The 25,744-nt window shown below is 37.0% G+C and overlaps 1 protein-coding gene across 2 annotated transcripts in view; it reads right to left on the bottom strand.

Annotated features, from left to right (window-relative positions):
- LOC150110724 (uncharacterized) overlaps positions 1-25,744 on the bottom strand; it is a 239,215-nt gene that overhangs the window by 68,086 nt on the left and 145,385 nt on the right. For both annotated transcript variants that reach the window (XM_090396009.1, XM_090396002.1), the window contains exon 3: positions 2,374-2,413. The gene's annotated coding sequence lies outside the window, so the exon portion shown is untranslated. The remainder of the gene's footprint in view (positions 1-2,373; positions 2,414-25,744) is intronic.

Raw genomic sequence — 25,744 nt, 5'->3', positions numbered from 1 at the left:
TGATTATCTTTCAGTGATACTCTTGTGATAATTTTCTTTGGAAGTGGATTCTCATGGAAAGGTCATATTTTTGGAGTTGTTTCAAGATTTCGACCATAGATCGTGTGACCAAGGCACTCCACAGAGAAGCACTCGTAATCATAGTTCAGATATGGTGAAATTATCAGATGCTGGAATAGACATACGCATTTGGGATAATTTTTGATGCTTTCTTAAATGCCATCTTCACAGCACAAGAGCATTGAGGAGAGGTGTGTGGTGGTGATAGTGTAATTTACTTTTTGCATCCTAATATTTTTTACTGTTTTTAACTCTTCATATTTCATTGACACCCCCTTCACAAATGACCTCAGAAATAGGCTGGTTGATCTTCCTGATAGTTGACATTTCCCTTTCTTGATGGGACATCATCTTTTATCATATTTTTACAAGCACACTGAGCAAAGGTAGTAGAACCACAACAGGCAGTCTGGGCATGTGCAGATTTCTCACAGTTAAAGAATCTCGGGGGATTAAGAATGTGCAACTCACAGGACAGCTGAGATAATCTACTTTTATATCGCTAGAGGTATCGGTATATTGACAGTAAGTTCCTGATGGAATCAAGTGACCATCTGTGTCCCAAAATGTACCTCATACCTGTCACTCCTTTATCTTGCATATATGTCCTCATTTGGAAAGTCAAGATCTCATTTTGATATACCTCCTTTAGCAAAGTGTTTTATGAAGTGTTACTGTAATTGATATTCCACTTTCCATTATTGAAGGAAGATGAGAGGAGACTCCTGACTTTCGAAATGAAAACTTACAGAAGACTTTTGAGAATTCCCTATACCGCTCACGAAACCAATGAAAATGTCCAAAAACTGATTGACTCAATAATAGAGAAAAGGGGAAAATATTCTGACACTCATCAGAAGAGGACAGATGAAATAGTTCGGACATGTGGAGAGGGCTAATGGCATTAAAAAGCAAACCCTAGAAGGAATCGTTCCAGGATCAAGGGTTAGGGGCCAACCTCGATTAAAATGGACTGATAACATCAAAAAATGAACAGATTCCTCCCTTTCTCATCTGACATCAAGTACAAGAGACCAAGATGACTGGACGAGGCTAGCAAAGAGTATCACCTACCAGCTATGAATGATCCAACAGTTCATTTAGGACTATGTGAGAAGAAGAAGATAACAGTATTTGTAAATTAGTTCGAGTCTATTTTAGAATTAATTGCAAAAGTTCAAAAACGTTCAAAGTGCTGCCCAGGGCAGACCGTGTCCTCCTTGCCCAGCTACGCCACTGGGTTCTGCATTCACAATGCAATTGATATTCTCAATGAGTTTGCCTATTATCGTCTTTGTCTTGTTGTTGCTGACCATCATGCATATCTATTATAAGAGTTATTCAGTTTAGTCAGAGAATCTTGCAAACTTCAAATAGATTTATTTATAAGTATAACATCGTCCACATAATGCAAAGAGCTAAGGTTAACATCTCCAACTTTGATATTTGGTTTAATACCACTTTCTTTCATAACGTGATTGAGTTGGGGTGTGTTTTATGGATTTGGAATTCATCGTTTAAGCATTTGAAAACTTTCAACATCTAGTGCAAGACTACAGGATCCTTCATTCCAGATGCCCATGTGTCATGCCATACTACAAAGATTGCAGGAGGGTCCCAGATCCTAGTTATGACAGTCTGATAAACAGGATGGTAAAAAAACACTCAGGCAACATAAGAGGATGAACACAGAAGAAAAGTAAATAGAAAGAATGAAAAAGGACAGCAAGATCACTGAAAGGTGCACTCCACCACAAGTAGGTATCTCACATGGAGGGATCCATCCAATGACATGAAGATTAATTTCTTCCAATGCTAAAACTCAACACAGGAATATGTCAGTTAGTTAATGTCACCATCAATATGGATAAAATACATCATTCCGCTACACTTCGTATCCATCATATATTTCAATGTAATATCAATGTTATTACATTATTAAAGAAAGAGTGGTGGTTTGATAAGCATATTAGCAATCAAAATGTAATATTTCACTCAGTTTTATTTATTTATTTTCCTTCTAAAAACTTCATATGCACCGAATCTTGGAAAACAAAATTATTTAAAAAATCACCAAAAAACAAAGAAAAGGAGAAACGTTCAAGTATGACATGCACTTTAAAAAATTCTTGCTTGTATGGCTTAAACTGGTTAAATTGAATAATTCCAGTAACTATGAAGAAGTTTGCTTGCATAAATTTAAATACATTTAACAATATACAACTAATTAATGCCATGGCATTCATCAGGCTTGTATCAATGCACCACTTAGCTAGTCAGCTAAACTAGTTAGTTAGACAAGAATAAACTTACCTAGACCAGAGAGAATGACTCAGGATTCCAGTGATGTCTACTGTAAAGATATTTAACTATCTTTATATGTTTCTTTATGAAATATATTGTTGTTTAATTAGTTAAATATGAAATAAGATATGTATCAAAATATCATTTTGTTGATAAAATTATATTTGATGAAATGATATTTGACTAAGAAAAATATAGTTCAAGTTAACTAGCAAGGCTGTTAATCTTCAGTGGGCCCTGTGGTTTAAGTCACCAGCAGAAATGGTTTTTCCAATTTAGCAACAATAACAAGAATTAGCCTGATATACATTTTTTATGTGACTTAAACTGAACAGGTTGGAAGCCTAGAGTACATTACTACATTGGCTATCATGGATTCTTTATATCCATACTGGCCAAAGAATTAAACACTTATTTAACCATGTCAACGCCAATATGGATAAAATACATCATTCCTCTACACTTCTTTTTCATCATATATTTCAATGTAATATCACTGGTATTACAATATTAATATGTACTTCGCATTTATGGTAACCTGGCGGTGTATATATATATACGTCTTTGCCGGTTGAGTGGTTAATACCTCCTTTACCCTGAAATATAGCACCAGTGGTTTGGCATAGATTCCACAAGGTATTGGACTGCATCTACATATAACAAGATACCAGGCTTTCACCAGAGTCCTTTAACTGCTTCAGATTTGATGGAAGAGGAATTTGGTGAAATCTATTTTCTGAACATGTCCCAATCAGTCTCAATGGGGATCAATATCCAGATTTTTCATGGCCATGGAATATAGTGGAATTGCTGACTTGCTTGCTGAACCACTGCTGAACAATGCTGAACGTGATGAACAGTAATGCTATTGTCCGTGAAACGACTACAGCCAGATGGGAGAAAAGTCAACACTGTAGGATGGATTTCATTGGCAACAATGTTCAGATATTCCTTGGAGAACACCCAACCTTCAAATAATATCACAGGAGTCATTCCCTACCAAGACAATATGCCCCACATCAAGGCACCACCTCCAGAATTATCAGCTAGGTTTACAAGGCAAGCTGGGTTCACCGTTTCTTTGGGCTCCTGGCAAACTCTCTGCTTACATCGGAAGAGAACAAGGTGCACTGTGACTCAACGGACAACTTCTTTCCAATATTCTAGTGTTCAGTCACAATACGCCTTGTGCGGTACTGATGAGATAGCTTTCTCTAGCAATATATGACAGAGGGAACCCCATCTCCAAGAGAGATTCTATTAGTGTCAGAAGGTGTTTCAGGAAAAACTTTTATTGGGATTATATTGATCAAGTGTATATAATAAACAGCTAGGTTATACCAACTAGTTTCACCAACTAAGTCTGTTGGCATCTTTAGGGTACATAACTGATGTAAGGCACTAAAAAGTAAAAAACTGTTACAAACTAAAATCAACCGATTCCAAAATATTAAACAAACAACAGAGCGCGTACAATACACTCATAGAGCGTAGATGATATGTCACTTGTTGTTATTTAGGAACGTTCTATAGTTGGCACTATAATTCAGTTTTGGCGAGTTGAAGGATCTGATAAGGGTCTTCCAGATCATGGGCAAGATTAGTCCTTGGTTCCTGTTTAGGTTTTGCATACAGCGGGCAACTATTGTGGCTTCCTTAAAAATTCGGGAGCGGAAGTCCTCTTCCATGTAAGGAATTGTGCTTCTTTCCCACTCTATGGTATGGTTCGTTCTTGAGAAATGAAAAGCTAACTCCGATTTTTCTTCTCTGTTATTATCGACGTCGCCTATGTGTTCTTTTTGCCTAATTTAAAGGCTCCTTGAAGTTTGGCCGATGTAATTCAAGCTGCACGAGCATGGTATGTTATAAACTCCAGCATATTTGGAGAAAGGATGGCTATCTTTTGGAGATCTTAAGAATTGGCTAATCGTTTCTGTGGGTTTAAAGGCCACTCTTATTTTATGTGGTCTAAGGAGTCTAGCAATCTTATTGGAAACTGTCCCTAAGTATGGAATGACGATGGTAGAAATATAACGTACATCATCTTGTTGTCTTTGTCCGGGTTCAGAGAAAAGTATCTTGTGGACGATTCTTCGGGGAAATCCATTCATGGTAAGGTTGGTGGATATCAGGGATAGTTCTTCCTGGAGGTCTTGTTGATCTGTTGTAAGGAGAGAGGCACGGTTCTTCAACATGTGTACAATACAAATTTCTGAGAAATGTGGTGGCAGGAAGTGAAATGTAAATAACGTCCTGTATTGGTAGGTTTGCGGTAAACTCAGAGATTGATACCACCATTCGGAAGCTTCTTAATTAAAGTGTCCAGAAATGATAATTGGTTATCTTCTTCAAGATCTAGAGTGAATTTAATTGTGTGGTGTAGAGAGTTGATTTTCTTAAGAAAGTCAAACAGGTCCTTTTTTGTGTGGTTCCAAACGATAAAGATATCGTCCACGTATCTCCACCATACTGTGGGTTTAGGGTCTGTTTGAGTTAAGATTTTACTTTCAAAAGCCTCCATACAGAGATCAGCACAAGATGGAGAGAGGGGGCTACCCATTGCAAGGCCAGTCAATTGCTGATATATGGTTTTATTCCATAAGAAAAAGTTTGATGTTAAACAATGACGGAACAGAGAAGTAATGTCTTGTGGGAGCAAACTTCCTAAAATGTTGATGACTTCCTCCACAGGAATGTCAGTGAATAGAGATGTAACATCCAGGCTGGTGAGTAAATCTGTATTGGAGATAGAGATGTTGTTCAGTTTCTCAACGAAATGTTGCGAATTTCGTATATAATTTCTATATTTTTTTTATATATTGTTTTTTCTATATTTCTATATACTTCATTTAGTGCCTTACATCAGTTATGTACCCTGAAGATGCCAACAGACTTAGTTGGTGAAACGAGTTGGTATAACCTAGCTGTTTATTATATACACTTGATCAATATAATTCCAATAAAAGTTTTTCCAGAGCTTTTTGGTCAAGAAAATTAAACGTTTTTTAACAAGGTGTTTCAGTTAAACATACATCAGTGCCTTACATCAATTCTGTACCCTGAAGATGCCAACAGACTTAGTTGGTGAAACTAGTTGGTATAACCTAGCTGTTTATTATATACATTTGATCAATATAATCCCAATAAAAGTTTTTCCAGAGCTTTTTGGTCAAGAAAATTAAACGTTTTTTAACAAGGTGTTTCAGTTAAACATACATCAGTGCCTTACATCAATTCTGTACCCTGAAGATGCCAACAGACTTAGTTGGTGAAACTAGTTGGTATAACCTAGCTGTTTATTATATACATTTGATCAATATAATCCCAATAAAAGTTTTTCCAGAGCTTTTTGGTCAAGAAAATTAAACGTTTTTTAACAAGGTGTTTCAGTTAAACATATGACAATTCTGCCTCCAGTTCATGACAGTGATAATGAGTACTCACTTGGGAAGTACTTCATGAAGAAGGTGAAGTAATCAGGAAACCAGCTGATAAGCAATATTTGCAGAATGCTACAACAGACTGGAACTGTGGCCATGTAAAACTGACTATCAGTTCAATGTTACTATACCATGTACTTCAGTGAGATTAACACGTTCGCAGCAATGCTACTTCAGCATAGTCTGTTCCTGTACGCCGAGCAAATTATCTTCTAGAAATTCAGTATGGTAATCTCGTTGCCGGCGGTAAACGTCATACAAGTATACTCATAGCTGGCTTGTGTGGCTGGTTTACCAACTCTGAGTATACTCGTAGTTGGCAGCAAACCTGTTAAAAATCCAGGGTCATATTGTATTGGTGGGAATATACTAAAACACACTGATCAGGCTAGGGATCTTGGAGTTTTAGCAGACAGGAAGTTGAAGTTAACATGTCATATAACAGATTGCGAATAAAGCTCAAAGGATAGTTGCAAGGATGACAGAAATCTTGGTATGTAAAGATAAGGAAGTTATCTTGTCTCTTTACTATGCCTTGATAAGACTTCACTTGGACTATTGTGTGCAGGTCTGATCTGGTTTCCATGGTGATTCTGATAATGGAGAGAGTACAAAGGAAAGTGATAAAAATGATATTGGGATTATGGAATAGTAATTATGAAGACAGATTGACAATTTGTACACTGCAGACACTAGCAAACAGGAGAAAGAGGGGGATGACATGATTGAGAGTTACAAACGTCTGAAACGGCCATAAGGGATTTCAGCAGATATAATTTTTCATTTTTGGAGAGTGAGAAAAGGACATGGAATCATCGGAAGTTGAGAATGAATGCCATCAAAAACGGGCACGAAAGCTAGATTTTCTCCCTTAGTGGTGATGAATGGAATGGATTGTCATTGGATATTTCATGTGCATGTCGTACGAATAAATTCAAAAGCAAGTATGATAGCTGGTGAGAGTAGTGTCTGGCCTCCATTCATGAATCCCTGGTCAGTCACTCTTAATAATAATAATCACAGACTGATATGACCTCATTCAAAAGCAAAATGATGTAGAAAATGCCATTATACCTATTTTTGGTTAATATCCTACACATAAGTAGGCACATGTCCTTATATAATAGAAAGGAAAATGCAAAAAAATCACTTTTTATTTATTTGTGTGGGTTCCTGCCCGTTCCTCGACTGTTACTTAGGACTGGTTGAGCCCCTCTTAATGAGGGATTAAGCATCTATTTTATGACTGTAGATCCGTGTGTGTGTGTGTGTTCACTAGTTGGTTTGCCTGTTCTGAGGGATGAAAAACCAGAGTTTCTGGATGAAAAAACCCTCTAGCTCGGTTTGAGACTGGCTAACTCATCTTTAGTCAAAAGTGATCAGATAAAGGTTCCTCATGTCATGGACAGGAAACGAACCCAGGTCTTTCCACGCAAAGGGCTTCATCTATGCCAACTGAGATATGGAGGATCTAAAAAACTCACTGACATAAGTCATCAGAAGAACAGATATCAGTAGTAAAAATGTTCTACAGCAGTGTTTCCAAAAATTCGAATACCTACATTCCTCTTTTAAAATTATAGCACAACTACTATGCTCCCCCCCCTGCCAGGAAAACAATCTTGGACTAGTAAATGGCTGTCAATGTGCAATATATATAACCTCTCACAGTCAAGTGAGGTTAGCTGTACAAATCACTGATAAAATTGCACAATGGAAATTAATAAACAAAGGAGTCTATCGAGAATGCTCAATGTCACTGATCTTATTTAATATCTATATAGATGAAACAGTAAAGACATGGAAAAAAAAGTATAAAACCAGCACTAAACTGGATCATCGAATTACATTTAATATTCTTTTGTCTGCAGATAATCAAATAATCATAGCCAGAAATAAAGAACTCCAGAGATTAATATACTTTCTGTGAACATAATTGTTAAAAAATCTGGAATGCAAATATTTTAAGGAGTGGCAGAAATCAGCAAATTTTGAGGGGTGGCAGAAATTTCCAGGCTCTCATTTTTGTAATTATAACATGTTCCTTATATGCGGCATCTACTCACAAGTAGAGAAATCTTTTTCTTTTCCTCGTTGTAAGTTTATTTTGCAAGCATATTGGCATGTAATCAGATTCTGCATAACTATACAGACCAAGACACGTGCATGAAAAACTACAGTATTGTTGTTGGTAACTTGACAAAAAAGCAACAGGGATCACAGGCGGGAGAGTTTGATGCTAATTAATTTTGGATCGGTATTATTCTTACTAACTGTGACAACTTTTCCTTCTTTATTATTTCGAATTCAACTTAAAATTGTTAATTGTTGCCTTCCCTTCAACTTTTTAGTTCAGTATCCTGATACCTTTGTGGCAGTAAAGACATGCTAAATCTGAAATTATTTTTAGAGTTTTCAGTGCCATTGTTATATGTTGTCATCAGAGTAGAGGTAATGCTGTTTGTTTTGCTTTTAAAAAGTTATAAATTGTGTATATCATTCCGATACTTCCTGCGTGTTTTAAATTACTATTTAAATTTTGAAAAATGAGTGATGGTAGAAAGCGACTTCACTTAATCAGTGGTAGTGAATATAAGAAGAGGAGAAAAGGAAAAAAAGCGAAAATTAACGTAGTATCAAAGACAAGAAAACTGGACAGTTCTTTTGGTCAATATCTGCTAACAGTAATTGTTGGAAGTTTATTTTTCACTTGTTTAGACTATAATAAATTTAGTTTGATCGTTTATCCAAGTGTGAGCAAACAAAGTTTGCACCTGAAAATATCTTCAGGACTGAGGTAAGGTAGCACAACATCCGGTAACTCGCAGCAAAGATGGATCAAGCTCTCAACTCCTTGTCTCACTATCTCCCATAATGCACAGCATGCATTATGGGAGATACACATCCCCATAATGCATAGCAGTACACCCCCCCCTTAATGCAGAGCAGTACACATCACCTTGCGGACATGTATACTGTTATGGATTAAGTGGGGTGGGGGCCACTACCCATACCGGTTTCGACCTTTATTGAGGTTTCATCAGTGGGAGCAAGGCCCAGAGTGGAGATACAAGCAGAAGCAATAGGAGAGGTCATCCTTACCTATAGGAGTTGCCAAAAGGTGTGCCACATTATCATTAAATTACTCTGGATTTAGAGAACGATGTTGAAAGTTTATGGTGTGATTTTCTTTCTTGACTATTTGTATAATAACTACAACAATTTTTTTGAATGTGAGTCAAGTGACTTTTAATTTATCGTCCTACATGTTTCGCCGATTCTGCTATCGGCATCTTCAGGGAATACAATTGGTAACCATATATGAAGGTAACAGACTAGGTTTTTAACTGATAGTTCTAATTCATACAAAATTAGTATTGTGCAAGACAATGCACGTGTCTCAGAAACAAGATTTGTTTGTTATGAGACATGGTGTAATTGGTATGAAAGTTCATGTCTTTGATGTTTAGTGATCTGATTAAAGCTTTCCAAATTTCCGGTAGGATTAGGTCTTGATTCTTATTTAGGTTTCCTGTTGAACGGGTGACTCTAGCAGTTTCCTTGAAGGTTCTGGAATGGTAGTTCTCTTCTACATAGGGCAAATGACTCTTATTCCACTCAATTATATGGTTGATAGAGGCAAAATGGCAAGAAAGGCCTGAAATGTCTTGTCTGTTGTTTCTGACATACCCTATGTGTTCCTTCTGTCTCGTTTCAAAGCTTCTAGAGGTCTGACCAACGTAACTAGCACCACAGGAGCAAGGTATATTATATACTCCAGAGTACTTGTGGAAAGGATGATGGTCTTTCGGTGATCGTAAAAATTTCCGAATAGTATTGACCAGCTTGAATGCTACTCTAATATTATGTGGTTTTAGAAGCATAGCCAATTTTTTGGAAATGCTGCTGACAAATGGAATAGTTATAGTACAGATGTATTGGGTGTCATCACGTTGTTTGTGGTACATCTGAAAAGAGAATCTTGTTGCAGAGTCCTTTTGGATTACCATTTAAGGATAGCTCTCTGGATATTGTAGTTAATTCTTTTTGTAAGTCATCTTGGTCTGTTGTGCAATGTACAGCTCTTTTCTTGAGCATATGGATCATGCTAAGTTTCTGGGATATATGATGTGACGAGTTGAAATGGAGGTAATGTCCATTATTCGTAGGAATGGAAGTTTTTCATCTTTTTCTATTTCTAATGTGAATTTGATAGTATGATAGTATGGTGGAAACTATTGATTTGGTTGAGGTAATCCATTAGTTCTTTTTTCGTATGATTCCAAATGATAAAGATGTCATCAACATATCTGTACCAAGTTTTCGGTTTTGGGGTAATTTGGGATAAGATTTTATCTTCTAGGTCTTCCATGAAATAAGTCAGCACAAGAAGGAGAGGGGGTACCCATAGCTAATTCGGTAAGTTCTTTGTATACTGTTTTTTGCCAAATGAAATAGTTCAAAGTTAAACGATGATTGAACAAAGTAGTGATGTTTCTTGGGAATAAGTTGTCTAAGATGTTGAGAACTTCCACAACTGGAATGTTTGTAAAAAGAGATGTGACGTGAAATAATGGTATACCTTCTTTATGTATTTTAGGATTCTACGCAAAAAAACCATAACGACACCGATGAACTATTACGTGGAATGACTAACTGGCCTATATACTAAATAAGAAACCTAAATTGATGCACCATTGACTGCAAGATTGTATTCCTAAAATTGTATTCCTATAGCATTCCTAAAATACATAAAGAAGGTATATCATTACACCGATTAGTTGATGGAATCTATTCTCCTACTTACCAACTGTCCAAACATCTAGCCAAGATCTTACAACACATTCACAACTCGGATACTTTTATGAAAAACTCACAATTTATTGAAAAATTAAAAAACATCCCTATTTCTGAAGATGATAACATATATCAAGATGATAACATTTATAACCCATAACAATCATTCTTCTTGCACTTGCCAAAATCAACTATCTAAACAGTTGAGTTTGACAAGTGCAAGAAGAATACAGAGAGAAATGTAAGAAATCTAAACACTGTAAAACTAGCTAAACAAAAGTCATGGGAGGAATTTGGCAAGAACATAGTAAATAAATATCAAGAAGGTGGTAAGATATTCTGGATGTTGATGAAAAAGCTTAGAAATGGAGGAAAGAGTGCGTAAAAGCAGTTAGAGATTATAAAGGTGACATGAAAATGGGAGAAAAAGATTTCCTTGAAGTATGGAGTAATTATTTCGAAAAATTGCTAAATAAAACAAGCAGTGATAGCACAGTGGTAAAAAAAACACTGAACAGGCATTCAGTCAGGAATACATATCCATACTTCAAGTAGAAAACACCATCAAAGGCTTGAAATGTGGAAAGCCAGCAGGAGTAAATGATATTTGACCAGAAATGCTGAAGTATGATGATATAAAAGTCTTACAGTAGTTGCACTGCATAGTCCAGTTGGCCTGGACAGAGGGACCAATTCCTGATGATTGAAGTAGATCTTTAATAGTACCCATATATAAAAAGGAAAATAAAACTGAATGCAAGGATTACAGAGGAATTTCCCTACTGAGTGTTCCAGGAAAGATTTATGCTAGTATACTCAAGAAACAGTTGAGAAGAACTCTGGAAGAAAAGCTGGGTGAAGAACAAGCTGGATTCAGGCCAAATAGAGGCTGTCAGGATCAGATCTTCAGTTCACAACAATTAGTTGAGAAAGCATGAGAAAATAACAAAGATCTGCATTTAAGCTTTCTTGATCTGGAAAAGGCATACGACAAGGTGCCAAGAGAGAAGCTATTCAATACACTAGTTATATGGTGTCAATGGGGCATTATATCAAGCAATACTTAGTCTTTATTTGAATTGTAAGTCAGCAGTTAGAATTGAAGGAAGTACAGGAGGTTGGTTTAATGTGAAATATGGTGTGAGACAAGGGTGTACATTATCGCCTCTGTTATTCATCATCTATATGGATCACATTATGAAGGAAAGTGGTATTAAACATGATATCAGAATGGGAGATGTTAATGTCAGCTCTTTGCTTTATGCGGATGATATTATACTTCTAAATAAATCTGCTACAAGTTTGCAAGATTCCATGACTAAATTGAATAACTGTTGTAATAGATATGGTATGAAGGTCAGAAATAAAAAGACAAAGACAATGAAAATAGGTAGAATCATTTAAAATGTAAACTGCGTTTTGAAATGGAAACTTGTTGAACAAGTTAAATATTTCAGCTACTTAGGCACACTTTTTAGAGAAGATGATAAATTAAATATGGAAATAGACAACAGAATCAACAAAGCTAGTATGGTAGGAAGTCAACTGAATAATCATATCGAAGAGAGAAATTAGTCGGAACACTAAATTAGCTGTATACAAGACAGTGTTCATACCAGTTTTAACTTCTACGCCTGAGAGCTGGGTCAGAAGTAAAGCACTTGACCAAAGACTAGAGACCGCACATATGAGAGTCCTGAGAAAGATTAGCAGCATGAACAGATGGCATGAATGGCAATATCATATTAAAAACAAGGATATTAGGAAAGCACTTGACATTGTCAGCATCCAGGAATGTGTTAGCAGAGCTAATCTCAGGTGGTGTGGTCACTTGAACAGAATGAGCGAGGAAAGATTACAAAACAAGCGTTCTCTGCCAGGTGGTCAGGAAAACAACCCAGAGGAAGACCAAGATATAGGTGGATTGATACGGTGCCTTATTGACAAAGTGCCTTAGACGATAAAAATATAAGATCTGATACTGGTGGAGTCTTGACAAGTAACAGACTGATTTGGACGAAAACTGTAGATAGGAAGTTAGGAATGATGTAAATTTTTCATGTAGTACTGTCATATCCTGTACACCCCTGAGGTTCATGTCAGGAATTTGATGATGAATTTACGATATAAATAAGTTGTGCATGTAAATCAGCATGTTCATTAAATATGCGGGATGGCACTTTCTGCAGGAGGGGTAGGAAATACCACTGAAAATATGACAAGATCTCCAGCAGTAAATTATGGACCCTGAAAACTGCAAAAAGAAAAAGAACTTCCTATGGATAGAAGCTATATGATCCAGACAAGAAAAATGCAGAAATCTGTAAAGAACTAGAAATAGACTGGGTATTGTACAATATACTGCAATACTGAAAGAAGTAAACTAAACATATTAAAAGAATGGGTAGTGTTCAAGAATCAATAAGATACTCCAATACCATGCATATTATTATTATTATTTGTCAACTCCAGTGACTCCAAAGACACATCGAGGGAGGGTATCCACTCTACAACTCTGCTTCCACCACTAACAACCCACCAACTGACCACTACTATACAAACGCCATCTACTGCTGACCAACACCACCACTAGAATTTCCACAGACAATCACAAACATCCATGCCAACAGCGGGATTCGAACCCGCAGCCTCTTTAATATAGATCAGACACGTTAACCACTCGGCCAGCCAGGCTGGCAAATATGGAGGACATGGAAGTCAGAGCCAGCTATGGAAGAGATGGAATAAGACCAGAATAGGCCAGTGGGCCTAAATCAATGAAAAGATGATCAGTATGCTAACAGGCTTCACTTCAGCAATGCAAAAATTATTCAAAATTAATTGGATATCGAATCCAAAATTATTTCTCAGCCGAATAAAAACTCTAAAATATAAAATCTAAGTTTCCTGCTGAATATAGAAACCATACAAATATAACAAATTTAATTTAATCCTTTATCCAAGTTTAAGCAAACAAAGTTTGCGCCTGAAAATATCTTCAGGACTGAGGTACTGAGATACTAAGAGGCATGGAGATAGTAAGGCAGAAGCAATAGGACAGGTCATATTTATGTATAGGAGTTGCCAACAGGTGTACCAAATTAGTTTTGAATTACTCTGGATTTAGAGAAAGTTGTTGGAAGTTTATTTTTCACTTGGTTAGACTATATAATAATAAATGTAGTTTAATCCTTTATCCAAGTGTAAGCAAACGAAGTTTACTTCTAAAAATATCTTCAGGACTGGGGTAAGGTAATGCAACACCAGGCAACTCTGAGCAGAGATGGACCAAGCTCTCATCACTCTTTGTCTCAGTATCTCCCATAATGCAAAGCACATCTCCTTGCAAACCTATATACTGCTATGAATTAAGGGAAGGGCCACTACCCAGACTGGTTTAAACCTTTATTGAGGTCTCATCAGTGGGAGGCAGACCCAAGCATGGAGATACTAAGGCAGAAGCAATAGGAGAGGTCATATTTACCTATAGGAGTTGCCAACAGGTGTACTACCTTATTATTGAATTACTCTGTATTTAGAGAAAGATGTTGAAAGTTTATTTTCCACTTGGTTAGACTATATAATAAATTTAGTTTAATCCCCTATCCAAGTGTAAGCAAATAAAGCTGAAATACGCCTGAAAATATCTTCAGGACTGGGATAAGGTAGTGCAACACCAGGCAACTCCAAGCAAAGATGGACCAAGCTTTCATCCCTCCTTGTCTCAGTATCTCCTTGCAGTCCTTCCCTTAATGCATAGCAGTATACATGTCTGCAAGGAGATGTGCTTTGCATTATGGGAGATACTAAGATAAGCAGTGATGAGAGCTTGGTCCATCTTTGCTCAGAGTTGTCTGGTGTTGCACTACCTTACTCCAGTCCTGTATTTTCTCATAATGCAAAACACATCTTCTAGGAGATGTACGCTGTTATACATCATGGGGAGAGGTCACTACCCAGACTGGTTTTGACCTCTGAGGTCTCATCAGTGAGTTGGTAGATTAGATGTAAATACCAAGGTTGCAGTGATACGGAGGTTATATCCTTACTATGAGTTGCGGCAATAATTAACTGAGATAAAGAGCCAACAGGCTTCACTTTGGCAATGCAAAAATCATTCAAAATGAAGAGGATATCGAATCTAACATTATTTCTGAGCTAAATAAGAAACTCTAATCTAAGAGTTTCATGCCAAATATAGAAACTATACAAAGTTTCGGTGAGTCCAAGCATATGCCAACACCTGGTAGTAGATGCTGGGGCATATTGTGCTTGGACTCGCCGAAACTTTGTATAGTTTCTATATTCGGCACGAAACTTAGATTTCCAATCTTAGAGTTTCTTTTTCGGCTAATAAATAATGTTGGATTCAATATCCACTTGATTTTGAATAATTTTTCCATCCCCAAAGTGAAGCCTGTTGGCTCTTTATCTCAGTTAATTATTGGTGTACCTTTTGACAACTCGTATAGTAAGGATAATCTCCATATCACTGCATCCTTGGTATTTACATCTGGTCTACCTACTCACTGATGAGACTTCTGTAAAGGTCGAAACGGGTCTGGGTAGTTACCTCCCCCCATAATATATAACAGCATACATCTTCTAGATGTGTTTTACACTATGGGAAAATACTAATCACAGTGATCGGAGCTTAATCCGCCTTTACAACGAGTTGCCCCAGCATGTACTACCTGGTGCTGGCTTATGCTTGGACTCGCCGAAACTTTGTATAGTTTCTATATTCAGCATGAAACTATTAGATTTCTTATCTTAGAGCCTCTTATTCACCTAAGAAATAATGCTGGTTCAATATCCATTTAACGTTGAATAATGATGAGTATGGAAAAATAAAAATTAAAATATAACTTCGTTAATAGCAGAAAGCATAATGATCACAGTTATATATATATATATATATATATATATATATAACTGGGATGAGACCTCCATATAGACTTTCAAGGAATGAGGAAAACTGACCAGGCCTCTACCCTTATGTCTAATCCTTAACTTCTCATTGTGCACCCGGTTAATCATCTACCTAGACACTGAACAAACAAGGGTTGGCAAACAATGCAAAATGATCATACATCATTATATAATAGAGTATGATGATAATATCCAGTACACTTCGCAATATCCTAAGAATTTTATGACGTGGTTAATTAATGGATGCAAGAATATTCTGCTTCAGCCTAAAGCAAAAAAATTCCTGTTGCAAATGTCATAACAAACAATTAATCTTGGAAAAGCTTCCCCTTATCTTTTAAGATTGCCTGCTAAGATTGCATTGCCCACTGGGCACTTGATTTGGATGTTTTTTTTTCATTTTAGTTTATATTATGTAGTCTTAAAATTTATTAATATTATGGTCTTAATACATTCACTGCTACACTCCTCGGGGCATAGTTTGTTACTGCATGATCACTCATCATTACATAATATTGTACGATGATAATATCCAGTACACTTCGCCATATGCTAGGAATTTTATGACTTTGTTAATTAATGGATGCAAACATATTCTGCTTCAGCCTAAAGCAGGAAAATTCCTGTTGCAAATCTCATAACAAACAATCAATCTTGGAAAAGCTACCCCTTATCTTTTAAGATTGTCCGCTAAGGCTGCTTTGCCACTGGGCACTTGATTTGGATGTTTTTTTTTTCATTTTAGTTTATATTATAACTAATATAATTAATATTTAATTATAGTTAATATTTTAGTTTATATTTTAGTTTATAGTCTTAAAATTTATTAATATTATGGACTTAACATGTTCGTTGCCATGCTCCTCGGGCATAGTTTGTTACCGCACGCCAAGCACACTCACTTTTTCAAGGTCAGTACGAGTAATCTCGTGGCCAGTGGTAAGCATCATACGAGTATATTTGTAGTTGGCTTGTGAGGCTCATATACCAACTATGAGTATACACACGTTCAGTGTATGCTCTGCATGCCAAGTAATTTCACTTCTTTAAGGTCAGTATGAGTAATCCCATTGCCGGCAATAATCAACATACGAGTATATTCATAGTTGGCTTGTGAGGCTCATATACCAACTAAGAGTAGTTGTAGTTAGCAGCGAAAGTGTTAAAATATTGAACAGTACTGTTTTGGCCATGAATTTGGCCATAAAATATTGTTACATAATGATGTAACAATATTTTAATGTTTTATTATTATAATATTAAAAGGCTCTATATGTTAATTATTTATTATAATTTATATGGGTACAATCCAAGGAATTAAAAGATTCACTGCAGAAGACCCATTATATCCATTAACATTTCAGTCATAGACCTACTGTAAATATACAGGGTGTTCGGGATAAATTTGACAGTTTCATAAGGAAAAAGAAAATCTTCTTTGTATCTATTAAATTTAATGAATTGACAAAAAAACATTACAGGCAGAGTTAATTACAATACTATCAACAAGATTTACTCAAAATAACCACCATTAGCATCGATCACAGCTTCAATTCTGATTCGGAACCTCGAACAAGCTGATGCTACAGTCTCCCTGGGAAGGGCCGCAAAAACTGTTTTAATTTTATCCATTAACTGGGCTTTTGTATTACTGGAAGTGCGATTGGTGTCTTTTTCAACTGTGCCCCATACAAAATAATCCATGGGGTTAAGGTCTGGGGAGTTTGGAGGCCAAACATTTGGACTGGTGAAGTCGTAGAAATTTTCAGACAACCATTTTTGACTTTTCCCAGAGGTGTGGCAAGGGGCCGAATCCTGCTGCCATACATACGGCCTACCATTGCCTACCCTTGTTATCCAGGGCTTGACTACAGTTAGCAACTCCACGAACAAAGCCCGAATTCCAATGCCAGGGTTCTTCAACACCTGTTCCTGCAGATTTGCGAGGAATTCTGCTGTACGAACGCAATCAGATCGTCTGCTAGGGATCTTTCTTCTTGCTACATCCTCGTAGTCACCATTGCAAGTCTCTAGTTCATGCCTGATTGTTTTTACTGTATTCAGGGAGCATTGGGCAGCAGTCGTAATATCCTTATTTTGATGGCGGGCACGAATCATCATGATACAAGTTATTCTCTTCCATGATTCAGGTGGGTTCCAGCTATCCATCCCTTCTGACATCTTGTATATGAATGAAGAAGGGTCCAAACTTTTAAATGAAGAGAAGTGTGTGTTAATACATGTAACTTACGGAAAAATATAATTAATTATAAATATGTCAAATTTATCCCGAACACCCTGTATATACATATCGATGTATATTTACATTGATAGGACTCAAAGTGTTAACATAGTTCAGGAAAACTTCACTTAACCAGATTAATTAATCCATCAATTAATGTTTGCTAAGAGAAATCACATTAAGCAAATCAGCATTAAATTGAAAAAAAATTATAAAGTGATATTAGAGGATAAAATCATCAGAATTAATAAAAATTGATTGCCTAAGTTTTTATTTAATATCTAAATATCTGGCTTGAGGGGTGCTTAAGAGTCAAAGCTGTATAACTGGGAGGAGACCTCCACACAGCCTTTAAAGGAATGTGGACAACCGACCAGGACTTCTGACCTAATGTCTGATCCTCACCTTCTCGTGGTGCACCCTGTTGGGTATCTACCTGGATACTGAACGAACGAGGATGGGCTGTCAATTTGGGATTTAGCCGAACAAATTTTATTCTTATTGGTTAAACCAAAATAAAAAAAAAATGATGATGTACAACATGACATAATTTCATGCCGGCTTTCGCATCGCCCAGTTAAACAAGGCCCCTGTTGTTTACGCCAGGGAACCAGGGCAAACAGCGAAAAGTCAGCTACTGGAACAAATCTGAAAAGAGACCCCCAACTCAACATCACCAGAGTTAAAGATCGGTACTATCAACATAAGAAGCCTAAATGGCAAAGAAATGGAGCTAGCTGAGGAATTAGATAAGTACCAGATCGACATAATAGGAGTCAGTGAAACAAAAAAGAAAAAACTGGTGAGATCTTTCTGAGCAATAAATACAAAATGTTATATTCAGGCAATGACAATCAAGGAAAAGAAGGAGTAGCCATAGTATTCAATACAAAATACGAGGCTAATCTTCTTGAATGGCAGTCAGACTCAAGTAGAGTGTTGTGGGCAAATATGAGAATGGGGAACTAGACAATGACTTATTTGTGCCAATGGTCCCACAGAAGATTCTACTCAGGTAGAAGTGGAGCAATTTTTTGAGGCATTAGAAAAAGCAACTGACACAACGAAAAAGGAAAAGTTGGTCCTTGTTGGGGATCTAAATAGCAGAGTAGGGAATGATGTCAGACATACAAAAATATTTGTATGTCTGGCATTATACTAATGCCAAGAGTATCCGGAATAAGGGAGAGCAATTGGTGGCGCAGACAGCATCAGCCTGGCCAAAAATTATTGGGATCACTGAGACGTGGTTGACAGAAGGGATATAATAACAGGAATAGAAGTTGCTGGGTATAGCATTTTTCGTCAGGATAGGAGGAGAAAGCATGGTGGTGGGGTACTGCTTATGATAAGTGATGACCTATGTCCTCTAAGAGTGGAGGCTTTGGAAGGAAGTGAGACAAATGATTTTGAGAGCATATGGTGTGAGGTAGAGGTAGGCAAGACAGGATATTTACGGGTGCTGCTACAGACCCAGGAGCACAGAGGATGGGGACCGGGAGATGTTTAGACAGCTAAGTTTGGCAAGTGCAAGAAGAATGATTGTTATGGAAGATTTTAACTACAGTAGTATAAATTGGAGAGAGAGAGAGAGAGATAGAGAGAGGAAGATGCATGTAGCAATAGAGGAATGGAATTTCTAGAAATCTTGAGGGACAAATGTCTTAGGCAACATGTAACAGAGCGAACAAGAGGTTCAAGAGTTTTGGATTTGGTTATAGCATCAGAAGAGTTGATAATAACTGAGATGACATCTCTCCCACCAGCTAGAGAGCGTGAACATATGGTTTGGACATAGAAAATAAATAGACATGCAGGAGTATCAAAGAGACTGGAACTTTATGTGGAATTATAATGCAGGTGATTATAACAGTCTTAGACGTCAAATTTAGGAAGTTTCATGCAGGGAGGAACTGGAAGGCCGTGTTATCATTAGTGCTTGGGAAATTGTGAAAGAATATTTGTTAGCAGCAATGGTAAGTTGTATACCACGAGTGAAGAAGAGGACACACTTTGGAGTAAAGTGGATGACAAACAATATTAAACAGGAATTGCATGTGAAAAAGAGGCTATGGAAGAGATATAAGGAGACAGGTGAAGAGAGGATGCATGAAGAATATAAGACACAGGCCAGAAGAGTGACTAGTGTGGTAAGGAAAGCGAAACTGGAATATGAGAGAAGATTGGCCCTAAGATCAAAAGAAAATCCTAGGGAATTTTTTAGCTATGTGGCCAGTAGGAGGAGAAATGACTGTGGAAGAATGATATTGTGGGATAAAAATGGGAATAGAGTGACTGATGCAGAGGACATAGAGGAATTGTTCAATGAACACTTTATTGGAGTATTTCATCCTAGAGGTGTTAGTTTTAATGCTAGAGGGATAGGGCTGGTTCATGGTTTAGAGGTACAGGAGGGGAGTGTGTTTCAGATAATGAGTACTCGGGATCTCAGTAAAGGTTTGGTACTGGATGGTATTTCACCACGAGTTTTGAGAGAATGTACTAGGGAACTGACAGTGCCTTTAACCGGGCTTTTCATTGAAAGTCTGGCTTCAGCAAAGGTGCCCAAGGAATGGAAGGAAGGTAAGATAGTGCCATTACATTAAGGGCAGTAGCAGACTAGAAGTTTCTAATTATAGGCCAGTCTGTGTGTCATCAGTAGTTCTTAAGATCTTGTAGAAATTAGTGAGGGACCGTATACAGCATTGGGCAGATGAGGGTAATGTTATCTGTGAGAATCAACATGGATTTGTGAAAGGGCGCTCTTGTTTTAGCAATATGCTAGCCTTTTATAATTGGGTTACAAGAACATTAGATGATTGCATATACTGCAATTTTCTTAGACTTAGCAAAGCCATTTGACAGGGTGCCACATGATAAGCTGATATTTGACTTGCAGCACATGGGTCTGGATGTCAGAATGGTCATCTGGATTCAGGATTGGCTGTCTGATAGGTATCAGAGAGAGTTGTGTACGGTCGAGCAGTTTCAAGGAGGCAGAGGAGTACAAGTGGGGTCACACAGGGCTCAGTACTAGGACCTATATTGTTTAACCTTTATATTAATGACATTGCCAGTGGATTGCAAGGGGATATTCAGTTGTTTCCGGATGATGCAAAGCTGGGAAGGATTATTAGTATTAGTGCAGATGTGGTAACCCTGCAAGAGGATTTGAATAAGCTAGATAGATGGGCAAAGGAATGGGGGAATCAGTTTAACGCAGCAAAATATAAGGTCTTGAGGTTTGGGAAACATCGATGGGATGCTGCATACTCTATGGGAAAATGTTATACTGGAGGAAGTAGGGGAGACAAGAGATCTGGGGTTGATGATTGATAGAAACCTGAAGTTTAGGAGACATATTACAAAGATGGTGAAGTTAACACAGAGGATTGCTGCAATTATGAGAAGGACACTGACCTGCAGAGATAAAAGGGTTATCATTCCGTTATATAAGTCTCTGATCAGACCACACGGACTATTCTCAGATTTGGCCCCCAGGATTTCAAGGGGATAAATTAACTGTGGAAAGGATACAAAGACAGATGACAAAGATGGTTTAAGGACTGTACAAGGATAGTTATGAGGATCGGCTGAAGGGAATGTGGAGTGCAGAGTTTGGTGGATAGAAGGAGAGGTGATATGATTGAGACTTTTAAACTGTTGAGAGGTGGTTACAGGGTTGACACTGGGGAGTTCTTTTGCTAGGTTGAACAGCAGGAAGGAGTGATGACAAGAGGTCATCCCTGGAAGTTACAAAAGGAAACTGAGCAAGAGGGTGAGGAGTGGTTTCTTTGCGTGGAGGGTGGTGGAACCGTGGAATGCATTCCCTGATGGAGTGGTGAGAGCAGGAACGGTCAATGAGTTTACGGAGTGGTATGATAGACTTTGTTTCTTAGGGGTGAACCTCCCCCTCGATGAGTCTTGACAGACTTTACATTCACAGGAACTCCCACGATGAGTCTTTTGACTCCATGGAGACCTATATAATAATAATAATTATAATTTTGGGAAAATTTGGAGAAACGTGCAAAGCTAATAATAATGGCAAATATCTGTTGGATTTCTGCTCAGGATATGGATTGGTTATTACTAACACAATGTTCCAACAAAAAATGTGCACAAATTCACATTGAGAGAAGAGGCAAGGAATAAGAAAAGTCTCATTGACTATATTATTGTTGATAGTGATGTTTTCTCCCTGGTGCAGGACACCAGAGTGTACAGACGATTTGAAATTGGAAGTGATCACTATTTAGTCCTTGAGCAGGATAAAATAGAATTTTATATTGAAAAGAATGACATGTAAGAGTTTTAAAGCGAATAAAAGTTGAGCAGCTCTCAGATGTGAACTATATACTAAAATACACAAAGACTATTGAAGGAAAAATCAAAGAGTTTGAGAACAAGAACCAAACCTTGGAGATTCAGTAGCAAGCCTTGAAGAAAACCCTGAATGATTCAGCTAGAGAGGCATGTGCTGAAGTTGTCTGTAAGGATAGAAAAATTAGAACTCCATGGTGGACATAGGAAGTTAAAAAGGCAGTGAAGGAAAAGAAGAAGGCATATCAAAAGTTCCTGGCAAATAAGTCTGCTTGTGCTCATAGAGAATACAGAGACAAATGTAAGAGCTAAACAGTGTGTAAAAGTAGCTAAACAAAAGTCATGGGACGACTTTGGCAACAACATAGAAAAAAAATATCAAGGAGGTGGCAATATATTCTGAAGGTTGTTGAAGAAGCTTAGAAATGGAGGAAAGAATGCTGTAAACGGAGTAAGAGATGATAAAGGTGACATGAAAACAGGAGAAAAAGATATCCTTGAAGTATGGAGTAATTACTTTGAAAAACTGCTAAATGAAACAAGCAGTGATGACAGCACAGTGATAAAAACACACTGAGCAGGCATGCAGTCAGGAATACATATCCATACTTAAAGTAGAAAAAGCCATCAAAAAATCTTGAAATGCAAAAATGCAGCAGAAGTAGATGATATTCGACCAAAAATGCTGAAGTATGGTGGTATAAGAGTCTTACAGTGGCTGCACTGCATACTTCAGAAAGACTGGAAAGGACGAATTCCCGATGATTGGAGAAGAGCTCTCATCGTACCCTTATATAAAAAAGGGAAATAAAACTGAATGCGAGAATTACAGAGGTATTTCCCTACTGAGCATTCCAGGCAAGATCTATGCAATTATACTTGAGAAACGGTTGAGAATTGTGGAAGAAAAGCTTGGTGAAGAACAAGCAGGATACAGGACAAATATAGGCTGTCAGGATCAGATCTTCACTTTACTACAAATAGTCGAGAAAGCATGGGAATATAACAAAGATCTGTATTTAAGTTTTGTAGATTTGAAAAAGGCATATGACAAGGTGCCAAGAGAAAAGCTATTCAATATGTTAGTTATATGGTATCAATGGGGCATTATATCAAGCAATACTTAGTCTTTATTTAAGTTGTAAGTCAGCAGTTAGAATTGAAGGAAGTACAGGAAGATGGTTTAATGTTAAACATGGTGTGAAGGATGTATTTTATCCCCTCTGTTACTCATTATCTATATGGATAACATTATGAAGGAAAGTGGTATTAAACATGATATCAAAATTGGAGATGTTAATGTCAGCTGTTAATGCTTTATGCGGATGATGTTATACTTCTAAATAAATCCGCTACAAGTCTGCAAGCTTCTCTGACTAAATTGAATAACTGTTGTTATAGATATGGTATGAAGGTCAGCATTAAAAAGACAAAGACAATGAAAATCGGCAGAATCATTGAAAATGTCAACTGTGTTGTGAATGGAGAACCTGTGGAACCAGTAAAACATTTCAGCTACTTAGGCACGATTTTTAGTGAAGATGGTAAATTAAATATAGAAATAGACAACAGAATCTGTAAAGCTGGTATGGTGGGAATTCAATTGAATAAATTCATATGGAATAAGAGAAATTAGTCAGAACACTAAATTAGCTGTATATTAGACAGTGTTCAAACTAGTTTTAACTTATGGATCTGGGAGCTGGGTCAGAAGTAAAACACTTGACTAAAGACTAGAGACCGCAGATATGAGAGTCCTGAGAAAGATCAGAGGCATGAACAAATGACATCAATGGCAATATCATATTAAAAACGAGGATATTAGGAAAGAACATGACATTGTCAGCATCCAGGAATGCATTAGGAGAGCTAATCTCAGGTTGTATGGTCACTTAAACAGAATGGGCGAGGAAAGATTAGCAAAATAAGTGTTATCTGCCAGGTTTGCAGCAAAACTACCCAGAGGAAGACCAAGATATAGGTGGATTGATACGGTACAAAGCGGCTTAGACGATAGAAATATAAGATCTGATGATGTTGGAGTCTTGACAAGTAACAGACTGATTTGGAGGATAATTGTAGATAGGAAGTTAGTAATGATATAATTTTTTTCATGTAGTACTATTGTATCCTGTACACCCTTTGAGGGTACATGGCAGGAATTTGATGATGATATTTGGTTTGAACTTTTTCAGAAAAAAATTAAGTAAAGATGTTTGAATAGTTCTGGACTTTTTCGCCTTGTCGTGCAATTTGCAATAGCCAGCAAATGCTTTATCAAAATTTCGGGCGGACTTCAAAGTTACATTCCATATCAGGATCAATCAGCATCAAACTAACTTTCCTGAACATGCTCAATGTGATTGAAAACTACCTCAAGTTCTGCAGTTACCTTCTTAGTCGTAACATTCTCTTCTTGTTCGCACTCCTTATCTTCCTCTTCTTCATATGCATGCTGTTCTTGTAGTTGAAGGGGATTATTCTCACTTAGCTCTTTCTGAATGGTAATCGAGCAAGTGTCTCATATCTTCATTATCCAGTTAATCAAATCCAAGTTCTTTTCCAATTGTGCTCATTTCTTAAATAATGTTATCAGCTGGGTTATTAAAATCAATGAAATCATTGCACAGTGAGCTAGGAACTTCTGCCACACACCTCTCATTTTGGCAGTGACTTCCTCCCATGCTAAATGAATATTTTCTACTGCTTGCTTGATATTGTATTTCTTCCAAAACTCAGGTAAAGAAATTGCATTCTCTTTACTCACTGCTTCAAGGGCCTGGTTAAGGATTTTATCAAGGTAATTTTCTTTAAACAATGATATGACTCCTTGGTCCATCAGTTGAACTAAAGAAGAATTTAGGCTCAAAAAACACAATCTTCACATTAACAGTGTCAAGTCCCATAGGGTGCCTGGGATCATTATCAAATAACAAATGGGCTTTAGAGGCAACATGATTTTTCTCAGTAATCTGCAACACAAGGACAAAAATAACAGTTGAACCACTCCTCTAAAAGTTTTGGTTAGGTTAGGTTTATTTCATTTCTTTTTTGATTTCCCCAAGATTTATTTGATTTCCAAATTACTGGCAATTTTTGTTGATTAGGTGTTTCTTCATGATCTTGGATTTTGCACACCATAAACTCACATAGCCTTGAGTTGGTAGTCACCTTCTGTACTGACTCTTCTAATAAAAGCATAAGAAGATTTTTAAATTCTTTGTATCCTGATTGAGATGCTTTAGTTTTAGCTAAAAAAGTTTTTGTTGGCATGGGCTTCCAAAAGAGACCAGTTTTGTTGACTTTGAATATTCGAGAATTATCATAATCACCCTCCTGAATTATGCTTTGCAATTATTCAGGAAACTTGGCTACAGAATCTTTATCAGCACTAGCAGATTCCCCAGTTATTCTTACGGTATTAAGTCCAGCTCGATTTTTAAAAGTCAAACCATCCTAAACTTGCAGTAAAGTTTTCACGTTTCTCTTGAAATTTGGTCTCTTTCAATTGGGCAAAAAGAGAGCTTTTGCCTAAATATTTCCTGTAGTAAGGAGGTATTCTTTTTTAGTTATAATCCTTAATCCAGAGGGAGAGAAGATACTCCATCTCAATCATTAAACGTCTTCTATTTCAAGTAATATGCAT

Source organism: Typopeltis vanoorti, chromosome 1, assembly GCF_054136105.1.
Source record: "Typopeltis vanoorti isolate ZY-2024b chromosome 1, IOZ_Tvanoo_1.0, whole genome shotgun sequence".
In the NCBI taxonomy this organism is placed as follows: Eukaryota; Metazoa; Arthropoda; class Arachnida; order Uropygi; family Thelyphonidae; genus Typopeltis; species Typopeltis vanoorti.
Note: the sequence above shows the minus strand (reverse complement) of the source record. Positions and strands in the feature narration are given on the sequence as shown.